The sequence below is a fragment of the Mustela erminea genome, chromosome 4, assembly GCF_009829155.1.
Source record: "Mustela erminea isolate mMusErm1 chromosome 4, mMusErm1.Pri, whole genome shotgun sequence".
Taxonomy (NCBI): domain Eukaryota; kingdom Metazoa; phylum Chordata; class Mammalia; order Carnivora; family Mustelidae; genus Mustela; species Mustela erminea.
The window spans coordinates 113,145,410-113,157,532 of NC_045617.1; the positions used below are offsets into that span (position 1 = coordinate 113,145,410).

Genomic DNA, 12,123 nt, shown 5'->3' on the forward strand with positions numbered 1-12,123 from the left:
CCTAAAGCAGAGGCTAAAATTTTTCTTCAAAGAGTCATATAGTAAATAATTTAGGCATTGTGATCCATTTTTGGTCCATTGCATGTTCTTTTTTGTATTTTTTAAATAAACCTTTAAAAAGATAAGTATTCTAAGCTGAAAGGCCTTACAAAAACAAGCTCTGGGTCACATTTGTCCCAGGATGGTGACAAATTTGTCACCCCTGCCTACAGTCAAGGTAGGCCCTGAAGAGCATAGATTAATCCAAGTATGGTTCTCTGTGGGATTTCAAGAGGGAATTAAGCCCTAATGTCCTAAGGCATCCATTGTATGTAGTGAATAAACTTCTGTGAATCTAGAATAGTATTTGTTATGTACACACTTGGGAGAATTGACTAAATAATCACTCAAAATGTTTTGGGTTCTGTGGTTCAGATGACAAGCCCTGATTGAAAAAGGCTAACATGTATATTTGCTCATACACTTACTCATTCAACAATCATTAAATTGGCACTAACTGTGTGCTCAGTGTTATATTAAGAAACAGCAGAGCTAAATGAAATGAGGAGTTTCATTTACCTTAGAAACAGCACATTGAGTGTACGACAAGAAATTATGAAAACAATTTCTGAAGTTATGCTCAAGCAGAAACGATGTGATAATCCTCATGACCTTTTTTTTTTTTCCACTAAGTGATATCCTTGCTATAAAATAAGAGCATTCTAGGGCACCTGGGTGGTTCAGTTTGTTAAATGTCTGCCTTTGGCTCAGGTCATGATCCTGGGGTCTTGGGATAGAGACCCACACCGAGCTCCCTGCTCAGCAGGGAGTTGGCTTCTCCCTCTTCTGCTCCCCCTGCTTGTGCTCTCTTTCTCTCTCTCTGAAATAAATAAATGAAATCTTAAAAAAAGGATAAAATAAAAATATTCCTTTTTCTTGCAGGGCTGTGGTCTATGCAATGCAGACCTATACTGATTGTTGTTTGAGAACTAATAAGACTCCCTAGTGATATATGCCCACAGATGAGTTTGGATCAATCCTTGCTTGCTGCTGACTCTGTGACTTCAGGCAATTACCGAACATTTTTGAGACACCATTGCACCATAAAATGGAGAAAATAATAATACCTACTCCAACTAACTGTTAGGTAAATTTAAATGAGGAAAAAAACATAAAGCCCTCCGGGGTAATGCTTAATAAGTAGCAAAATCTCAACAGAATTAACTATTATTATTACTTTTAGCCTAGCCCCCATGACTTCAGCAGCATCAGATACATGCTTTTAATTTTGTTTTTAAGTCAGATCCATATATCATACCCTATTTATTTTCTATGAAGTATACCCAAAGAAAGGAAATATCTGCAGTTTTGTCTAATTGCATTGGCTTCCTCAGAAAATCAGGCCCAGCTATGGAGAGTAAGAAATACCTATCAGGACTCTACAAATCTTGAAAATGTTCTATTTTAGAAGGATGGTTTGATTTCTTCTCACTCAAGTAAATTGGCTGCAGTAGGGTGGGGGAAGGGTGGTAGGCAAAGCCTCACTCAGCAAACTCCTGATTTTAACTTACTTTTTCCCTTCCTTTTGAGAGCTTCCTCATGCAGAAAAATGGCTTGCCTCACTCTTTTGGATTCTGAAGTAAGAATAACAGAACCAACCCTGAGTGAACTCTTACTTTGCACCAGGCTCCTTGTACTTAATCTTCACACGGCCCCATGAAATAGAGAATATTTTATCATTCACAATGTGTATGTAAGGAAACCTAAAGCACAGATTGCCTATATAACTTGCCTAAAGTCATATGGCTGGTGTGTTGGTGTCTGGTTTAAATCCAGGTGGGTTACTTCAGAACATAGCTCTTAATGCCACTGCTCTACTACAGTAGAATGGAAAGATTTTGTGAATCACATATGCAATTTAAAACTTTTTTGTAGTCACATTTAAAACCAGGAAAAAGAAGCAGTTATAATTAATTTTAATATATACCTTATTTCACCATTTATGTCTAAAATATTAGCATTTCAATATGTAATCAATATAAAATTTTGAATGAGATATTATATACTCTTTTTCTTACTTCATCCTTGAAATCCAGTGTGTATTTAATTCATCTGTTTATCTCCGTTAGGACTAGTTACTTTAAGCACTCAATAGCCACATGTGGCTGGTGTCTTCCACATTGAAGGACACAACTCTGCTACACGTTCAGCTAAACTTTCTATTTATATCTCCCTGTTTATGTAATCTTTTTTGTTTTTGTTATGGCATCTTCAAAAATGTAGAGCTCTTGAGTCTTAAAACTGAGAGTAAGTTAGAAAAAAAAAGGGAGAAAGGAAAACAGTGGTCATATTGTCATTATTTGGGGATTTCTAATGATGCCTAGGAAAGCTGGTGTTCTTCAGTAACTTCTGTCAGATTTCTGACATATTTGAGTTCAACTACATGCCCATTTAAGAACATAAGGCTCATTTACCATATTTCCCCTTTGGCCAGCCGAAATCTAAAAATAAACTCTTAAGTTGTTAGGTTTGACCTAACTCTTTATATAAATATCCGTTTGCAGTTGTTATTTTAGCAAAAGAAAGATCCAATCCCCTAAGTCTTTTGGTTCTAAAAACTTTAGGAAACTGATTTCTCCCCTGAACACTTCCTTCCTCTAAGCCACATACAAACAGAACAGAAAAGGAAGTGAAAATTAGATTTTATTTTGTTTTTGTTTTTTTTTTCCCAGAAGAGGACAAAAAAAGACAACCCCCATCTTTATATACAACATCTTCTTTGTCATTTCCTTTCCACTACGAAATTTTAAATGATGATTAAAATATTAAAATTTTTCCATTAATGTAAAGTTTAACTCTATGAACTGTATAGATTTTTGGTTTCAAGAGTAACATGGCATCTAGTAAGTCTAGAAGTACCCTATGGGAAATTATCATGTCACATACATACCTGTTTGTATCCCAAGCAATGTTTTCCCCAATACTGGATACATAGTAGACAACAACAGACAGGAAGTGTTTGTTGAATGAAATTTATTTTGCTTAATTGGAGGAAAGTTAAGAAAAATTTTGTATACACTATTATAAAAGAAGAGTGGTTTGTTATTTCAAATATATTAGTGAAAACAGTAGATATATTTTAATTAGAAAGAAATGACCTGTAAGAAAGGAAGACATAAAGATGTAAACTATTAGAACTTGAAAGGGTGATTGGCATCAAGAGGTTCTTTCTTATGGCTGTTTTTATTTATTTATTCCTAATTTATTTTTTTAAATATTTTTAAAAATTTTTTTAAAGACTCTATTTATTTATTTGACAGAGAGAGAGAGAGCACAAGCAGGGAGTGGCAGAGGGAGAGGGAGAAGCAGACTCCCTCCTGAGCAGGTAGCCCTGGTATAGGACAAAGTCTCAGGACCCTGGGATCATGACCCAAGCCAAAGGCAGATGTTCAACACACTGAGCCACCCAGATGCCCCTTTAAGCCTGTTTTTCAATGAAACTTTGATGTGAACAAAATATAAAATCTAAATATAAAAATAAAAGTAGAAGAATATTTAGGAAAATATTTATATAATTTTGGTCAAAGGAAAGACCTTAAGGTAATAGGTAGGAAACTTAGGAAACACAGGTAGATTTAACCTATCTATCTATATAGCATATATAGGTGTGTGTGTGTGTGTAATTGCACATATGTATATGCATACATACTGAATACATGCCTTATAAAAAACAATGAATTAGGAAAAAAAATATGTGCAATTAGAATGACAGCCACCTGGGCGGCTCAGTTGGTTAAGCATCTGACTTTAGCTCAGGTCATGATCTCAGGGTGGTTCAGGGCTGAGTCCAACTACCCACTCAGCAGGGAGGCTCCTTGTCCCCTTTCACCCTTTGCCCTTCCCCCTGCTTGTGCATGCTCTCTCTTTCTCAAGTACATAAAATCTTTATAAAAAATAAAGACTATCATCCAAAGACAGATAATACATTACTATTCCTGATACACAAATGTCTACTAAAAAAAAAAAAGTTATAAATAAAGAAAAGAAGATGGACAGCAAACATATTCTTCCTCACTAGTAAATCAGGAAAATGCAAAGTATTGAAAAATTAGACGACATTTTTCACCCATCACAAACACACACGTGCACACACACACACACAAGGAAACATCATCCAATGCTAGTGAAGTAGGTCCTCTGCAGAGCTGCTGGAGTGTATATTGCTAAAGTAAACACAGTGGACTTCACAGAGATTTCTGTTGAATAATATGTACCAATAACATTAATGCTAGCTGCCTTTGCTCAAAACATTTTAGCAGAGCATCTTTCAGAACTGTGTGTGGGGTAAAGTAGAACTATGTTCACTATTAAAGTTATGTGTCCTCATATGTATTTTAAAATTTAAAGTGATATTAACCAGCTTGGTAATATGCCTTATGCAATTAACTTCAACTGACATTTGGGGGCTTCAGTCAGTCTTCCTTCTTAGGACATTCATTTGTCACCATTCAAAAGAACTTGATGACTTTGAAGGTAATTCCAAAAGAGGAGTTTCCAAAAATATCTGGACAAAGATAATGCCAATCAGATCAGCTCATAGCCTCTTGAAGGTGACTACTTTAACTGAGACAACAGTTATTTGGATGCATAAATTCTGGCATGTTTGTAAAAATTAGTTATCACTACTTTATAACAAGACTCAAGGCAGAATAATGAAAAATAGTCGAAGTAATGTAGGAGTGAGGGAGCTTCCAGCCCTCCTGCTGGTCTTATGGTGAAGCCTCAGAAGATCTAATGGTTCTCTGCTCTTTATTTATTTACTTTTTTAAGATTTTTATTTATTTGTCAGAGAGAGGAGCTAGAACAAACACAGGCAGACAGAGTGGCAGGCAGAGGCAGAGGAAGAAGCAGGCTCCCCGCCAAGCAAGGAGTGGGACTCAATCCCAGGACGCCGGGATCCTGACCTGAGTTGAAGGTAGCTGCTCAACCAACTGAGCCACTCAGAAGTCCAGGTACTCTGCTCTTTAAATCCCTATTTTCCTGGCCCTTTTCCAAAGTACTGGTGCAGTGTTTCTTGTTTTTCATTTATTTCTATGCTTGTTCGCAGTTTTAGGCCAGCAGCTAAATTCTTTCATTAGTTCATTTTTACTGATTTCAGACAGAAGGTTTTAGACAAAAATGCTCTCTAATTTTATTTTGCTGTCATTCTCTTCTTCAGGTCCTTAATAACAGCTCCTAAGGCAGGTACTGTTTTCCAATAAAGATTAAAATGAATATTTTCCCAGATTTCCACTCAGGGCTGCTGTGTTGCAATACTCCAGGGTACATTCTCCTTTCTCTTTTTGAATGACCCTGCATCACACCGTACACACCCGGGCACACAGATGACACTCCCTGGGCCTGTGGGATCCAGCGGTCTGGTCTTAGCTTACCGTTATTTGGTGGACTTTATGTCTAAATCTTTAAAGCTTCTGGTCTAAAGTAAAGCTTGTACATAGCAGTTACCATAGAATTCTAAATACTTTGTCCACAGTACTTTAAAAGCAATTACGTCCAATCAGTTTGTTTTAGGTTAATCATATTTGGTATTTCACAGAGGAGTGTGCCATTTATAAAATACCAAGGTAGAAGAAGGTGCTACTCATTTTTCAAAAGGTAAGTCTCGTTGGGCAAATGTTGAACTACAGACGTCTATCATAGAGTTAGTCAAATTCTTCAGCTGTTTGACGCTAATGAAAACACACATGGTGTTTGGAAGGATTTCTTTCCAATTAAAGTCCTTTGATTAACTACTTCTATGTCAGAGACAGTGTGGAAAAGTATCCATTGTCATTCCACACATCCCTAGCTTCCCTTGCAGTTCAGCTGGCCTAATGACCACTTTGTCAATGGACTTTGGACAGAAAAGACAGTATAGCTTCAGGCCAAGACTGCTACTGGCCTCAGGTGGCCTCTTCCATCTCTTCCCTGCTGCAGTGGCCTGGGAGGCTTGGTGTTTCAGCTGGTGCTGCTCCAGGTGGGAGGAATCTTCCTGATGCGCATCAGACTGGGATGCGAGCAAAAGGGGAATCTTTATTGGGTTATACTACTTTGATTTCAGAGTCAGTCTGTAATTATTTTGAACTAGCCCGGCCTAATTAAAACAAAACATATAGTATTTTTTAGGGATTATAGAAAAAAAATTATATGTATATTTCAATGTCGTTAAGTATAATTTTATTTTCTAAGTTTATCAGCCTTAAGATCTTTCCCTTGACCAAAATTTGTGCAAATATTCTCCTGTGTATTCTTCTGTTTTTATTTTTATACTTAGTTTTTACATTTCCTTCATATTAAGATTTTATTTCAAGTATTCAAATGTACCTTACACAGGTTAACATCTTAGATTGGATGAAATATTTTCGATCATTTGAAAGCATTCTTAGGTCTTCTAAGACCTAAGAATGCTCTTCAGGTTGTTACTATGTAAATAGATTTTCATTGACCTGTAATTACTCTTATCAGTGCAGCCCCCCACCCTTTTAAGTGGCTGCTCTCACTTGAAATTTACTTCTTATAACTTGTTCTGAGCATTCTGTCCTGCTAACTCCCCATCCTTTGGAATTCTGATCCCATTAAACATTTTCATTTCCATTTTCACCCTCACCTTTCACACTGGACCTTGTCCTCAGTATTGCTTTTCCAGCTACAACTTTTGGAACCCTAAAGCACTGTTTTCAAAATGGGATTCACAGAAGATGCAGCTTTTTCTTTTTTCTCCTCAGTCACCTCAGGCCGCCAGACTCCAACCACAGTCTAAAGGGCCCTGTGTCTTTCCGTTCAGTAGAGCCTCTCACTGCGGAGTCTCCTGCTGTGTTTATTTCGGCTCCTCGGTCATTCAACTTGTTGGAGAGAGAGTCAATACTCTTAGGTGGCAGTAGCAACGGAGTGTGAAAACCATCATCATTACCTTCTTCTCCCAAGGTAAGGTTAATAATAAACACCATAATACGCTTCTGAAATTCTGGGAATAGTTTGATTATTAAGCAATTTTCACAACTATTGGACTTTTCATGGGTCCTGAATTCCCAAGTGAACAGAGTTTGAAAGATTCTTGTTCATAAGTTTATTATTAACAAATAGGTAACTTTTAACATACCGCACATAGTTTTACAGGCTTGGTTAGAGTTCGTGGCTTGGAAATCACCATCTGATACTCTTGAGATCCTGTAGGAAATTACTACATAGAGGAATTTTTATTTTTCTAGAGGCTAGGATTAATTATGTTTTAATGATTTACCTTTTTTGATGATACCATGATAGTAATTTTTTTCCTTAGTGAAAATAAATCGAAACTGCACAAAAGAAAATTATAAATGTCCATCAAAAAAAGAATAGTTAAATGTTATTTTTATTTGTATAATGTAATCTCATGCAGCTATTAAAATAAGAAATAAATAGACAATGTTGATACATGGAAAATCAACATGAAAAATGGCAAAAGAAAGAGTAGAGCACAGTCTTTTCTTTACTTGATAGTTAAAATCCCAGCCATAGCTCCCAAGTCAAGACTTTATCTGTGTAACTATTTTTAATTCAGGTTGATCAGTCAACATTTATTTTGGAGGGTGGACTGAAAAGGGAGGAGGTGCTGTTGAGGATTCTATGTCCATGAGAATTGGAATACCTTTCCTAGAGAGTCATTGTTCGAACATGAGTTTATAGTTGGTCCCAGTCACTGAGATTCCCAGTAAATATAGACAAGGGAGGATAAGGAGGGCATGGAGTGGGGGTGGCATATTGCCACTGTGAAGTTCGCCACATAAACATGAAGAGAGCCATGATACCTAAGCTTTGTTTAGACACTGATAGTAGTTGGGGATAGGGATGGTAGTAGGCAGAGTATCTAGGCATCTCGAGAGCTCATTTAAAAGTGGCAGAACATGGGGGCTTAAGTGGGTAGGAGAAGAATAAATGAAACAAGATGGGATTGGGAGGGAGACAAACCATAAGTGACTCTTAATCTCACAAAACAAACTGAGGGTTGCTGGGGGGAGGGGGTTTGGGAGAAGGGGGTGGGATTATGGACATTGGGGAGGGTATGTGCTTTGGTGAGTGCTGTGAAGTGTGTAAACCTGGTGATTCACAGACCTGTACCCCTGGGGATAAAAACATATGTTTATAAAAAATAAAAAATTAAAAAAAAAAAAAGTGGCAGAACAGGCCTTGCAAGCTCCAGCAACCACCTCAAAACTCTTCATCTTCTCTCATGGACATATTGGGATTTAGGTTAGGATAATTCTGGGTACCATGACAAGATGCAGAATAAGTATAACCCAATAGTGTTTTTTTCTGGCACACATTAAGTCTTTGTGTGTGTTATTGGCTAGAGGGTGGCTTTCCTCTGCGGTCGTTTAGGAACCAAAGCTCCTTGCATTTTATATCTTGACCATCTTGCAAGGCATCAAAGTTTATTGTATCTAACTGACAAAATGAGGAGGAGAAAGCAAGACATCACTAGTTTCTTAAAGCTTAGGCCTGGAGTAATATATGACCTCCATTCTCATTCCATCGGTAAACCAAGTCATTATATAGTTTCACCTACATGTAAGTGGGGCTGTGGAGTACAGTCTCTGTCTGGGTCCTGGTCTCCCAGAGATACATGTGTACTCTAAAAGAGAGGAGAATGCATTCTGATAGATTGGTAGCCCTTCTTTCAAGTCAAGAGGGAGAGAGTTTTCAAGAGGAAATTATGAATTACAAGGAGACAGCAGGCGTTTCATTGTTGATTAAATGCTTTACTGAGGTGTAGTTCTGACAGAGCCACCCTGGTGCAACCCCTGAGACAGAAGGTGAGGGAGATCTTAGGAAGCTCAATATGAATGTGAAGACTGGTGCCTGTTTCTCACTTGGTGATTTCATCAGGCAGAAACCTCACTGAAGCAGATGAATCATGAAGTGTGTGGCATCCTTGGTTCTGGATACATGAGAAGAAAATGGGGAAATGTTCCCATCCATCACAGGGCCCATGCATCTTAGGAGTTCCTGTGGCTCTGTAAGAAAGTACATAAAAATTGGAGAAGAGGCAGAGACATAGAGTTGTTCAGGCAACTGCTGGTCAGACAAGAGGATTCCGCACTCAGGAGTTTGGAGACAAAGATCGCTGCTGTAGCCAAAAGGGGGATGTGGTTGACCCTTTCTGGAAGGTTCCTCAGTAAGAGGAGATCAAGGTGAAGATGAAGAGTACCCCTAAGAAATCATGTACAACAGCTACAGAGTCCATCATACTGGTGGGGCTTCAAAGAGTAGATTTTAGGGTTACCCAGTCCAATTAATGAGCAACAGGCTATGTTGAACCCCTGCCATTTTTTTCTATTTCTTCTTCCCACATGACAGCTCATAGGAAGATGGATGGGAGGAGTGAAAAAACAGAATGCCTCTTAGGAACTCTACAGCCCACAGGCCAAGGACTGAACCTGACCTATGGGGAGGGAAAGTCATATGAGAGAAGAATTATAAGTGAGAAGAATTGAATGATGCTGTTCTAATATCTGAAAGAAACCAGAAAGTTTCAGGATTTTCCAGTGATAGCAAGGGCTTGAAAGAGAAATTCTATAGATTAGGGTTAGATACAGTGATAGGAAAGGAACAGAACAAAATATAAAGCAACACCCCCCCCCCCGAAAACCAGCATGTCATGTATGTCCCTATCAAGACCAGACTGTTGAATGAACTGGTTTCCTAAATGCATAGGTATAAAAGTGAAAAAAGCTGAAAGTGGGGCTAGAAGATGCCATTTTGCCTCTAGATTCTGCACTGATTGACTCCTTCGGAACTCAATAATTGACTCTGTATGCCAACACACATTTACCATGGGGTAGAAGTAGACTGTGTACTTGTAGCATTTTGGAGTTCAAGTGGTCTTCCTGTGGATGGAGGAGAGGAAGAAAGGAGAGAGACAGAAGATCTGTTTTTCTCCTCTCTGGTGGCATTTAGAACCTCGGGGCTGGTATGATTGGCTAAGAATTGCCCTTTGGAGCAGCAGAGACCGAAGAGAACTGGGAATTTAAATATTAGGAGGGACTTTAGTCCCACCTAGTCTAGAAGTTTCTGGAACTTCTGCATGAGCAGGTGAGGTACTGACACTGAGATTCAGTTTGGCGACTTAAATGTTGTCATTTGTAACTACAAACGGGAGAACTGAAGATGTATTGGTTTCAAGGATGAATAAGAAGAATACTTACACATTCATGTTTTTCTAAGAAATGTATTGAATACCTACTATGTGTCACACTGTGGTAAATGCTGAGCTTAAAGTTGAAAGTAAAATGTCTAAGCTCTGCTGGGCTACATTTGTGAGAACAATCACAGGGAGCTTTAAACAGGCATCTGGTCTGGCCTAAAGGTGAAGATGATGGCTCACAGTAGTGACACAAAAATGCAGGGTGTTAGGATAATGGGAAATAGTTATTTTCATGTTTAAGAATCCCCTTAATGTTGTTTTAATAATCCTTTCATAATAAATAATAATCAGTGAAGGAAAGACATAAAAATCTTGGCACAGTGAACCAAATGGCTAACTAGTTTGTGTTTTCCCTTAGAGTCTAGGGAAATTAAAAATCATTTAACTCTCTTGATGAAAGGTCTTCATCACCTCATTTTTATTTTCGCTGCTTAATCCAGAGGACATCTTCCATTTGTTCATTTCCCCTTCCATTCCATTCATGCTAGATCCTGCCACATCCTGTTCATTTCCCCTTGAAACAAATCATGTTAAAGATTTCTTCTTGGTCTCTTTTGTAATTTCAAAATCCTTAAGTAGTTTCAGAGGAAGACAATTAAACAAAATTGAAGATCTATCACCCTTCCTTGTCATAGCCTGAAAAGTTAAGAGGAGAGCTGCAGTGACTTTTAAAGAATGAATCAGGTTGATTATCTCAGAAACTCAAAAGACTGGAGTGCTTTGAAAGTGAATGACCAGTCTCTCATGATTTTTAAGCAAAGTCTGAGAAAGTAGATTTAAATGCCCAGGTGGATTTTGGAAGAAGCTGAAAAGGCTCTGATATAGGCATTTAAGGTAAGTGAGAATTAGAACATTCCAAATTCGGGGCATCTGGGTGGCTCAGTGGGTTAAAGCCTCTGCCTTCTCCTCAGGTCATGATTCCAGGGGCCTGGGATCGATCCCTGAATCGGGCTCTCTGCTCAGCGGGGAGCCTGCTTCCTCCTCTCTCTCTCTCTCTGCCTGCCTCTCTGCCTACTTGTGATCTCTGTCTGTCAAATAAATAAGTAAAATATTAAAAACAAAAAGAACATTCCAAATTTACACCTGTTTTCCATACTCACACAGACACCCTTACACACAGGGACTCAAGATATATAGGGGCTAAAAGAGTTTGGACATTTCTAACTACCCTATGGACAGTATAAAAATGTAAAATTATTAATGAATTTGGACCTTAATAGAAATGCTTAAATGGCTAGTCACATAAAGTTTTCCTTCAGAAAATGAGTCTTTTCAATTCAGTGGAATACCATGAACAAGTCTACCCTTAATGAAATATATGTGATTCTCCTAGCTTCACGATATAGATACCAACCCAATCACGAGAATATAAAACAAAAACATTCTGACAGACCCACTTGTGTGCTTGAATTGAGGAAGTCCTCAATGATTTGCGTAATCCCAAGCCAACTGCTGTCCAGTGCAGGTTGGGGTCCTTAAAAGTGGCTGTCACTAGGGAAGTTGAACTTTTGGCCTTGATTTCAAAGCATAGGACAAAGTGTGGAGTGAAGAAGTGAAAGAAACACAGATAAGGAAGAAAGACTAGCAGCAGGTTCATTCCCTTCAACGTTACTGGATAAAATAAATAAATGCCTAGCCGTAGGTAGTACATTCTCTGCTTATGAAACAACTATTCTGCTGTTTACAAATACTTTGTTTTTCTGATTTGGTTCCTGGGATAAATAAAATTTTCACCTCACTTCTAAGTTTCCATTTAAAAGTCTTGAAGTAATTATAAAAATGAGCTATATATTTTATAGAAAAATTGCTGTAGTTTTATGCTAGACTGGAGATATTTGTTTTAGGACACTTACCAGTTTGAAAATGTGATACAAGATATCTCAGTAGGGAGTGAACTAATTAAAACATTAATTTTTTTTTTA

At 37.9% G+C, this 12,123-nt stretch overlaps 1 long non-coding RNA gene and 1 pseudogene across 1 annotated transcript in view; both read left to right on the top strand.

Annotated features, from left to right (window-relative positions):
- The window catches only part of LOC116588828, a 146,495-nt pseudogene that overhangs the window by 32,023 nt on the left and 102,349 nt on the right, over window positions 1-12,123 (top strand).
- The window catches only part of LOC116588829, a 146,660-nt gene continuing 141,406 nt past the window's right edge, over window positions 6,870-12,123 (top strand). The window contains exon 1 of the long non-coding RNA XR_004285103.1: window positions 6,870-6,942. This is a non-coding gene — a long non-coding RNA (uncharacterized LOC116588829). The remainder of the gene's footprint in view (window positions 6,943-12,123) is intronic.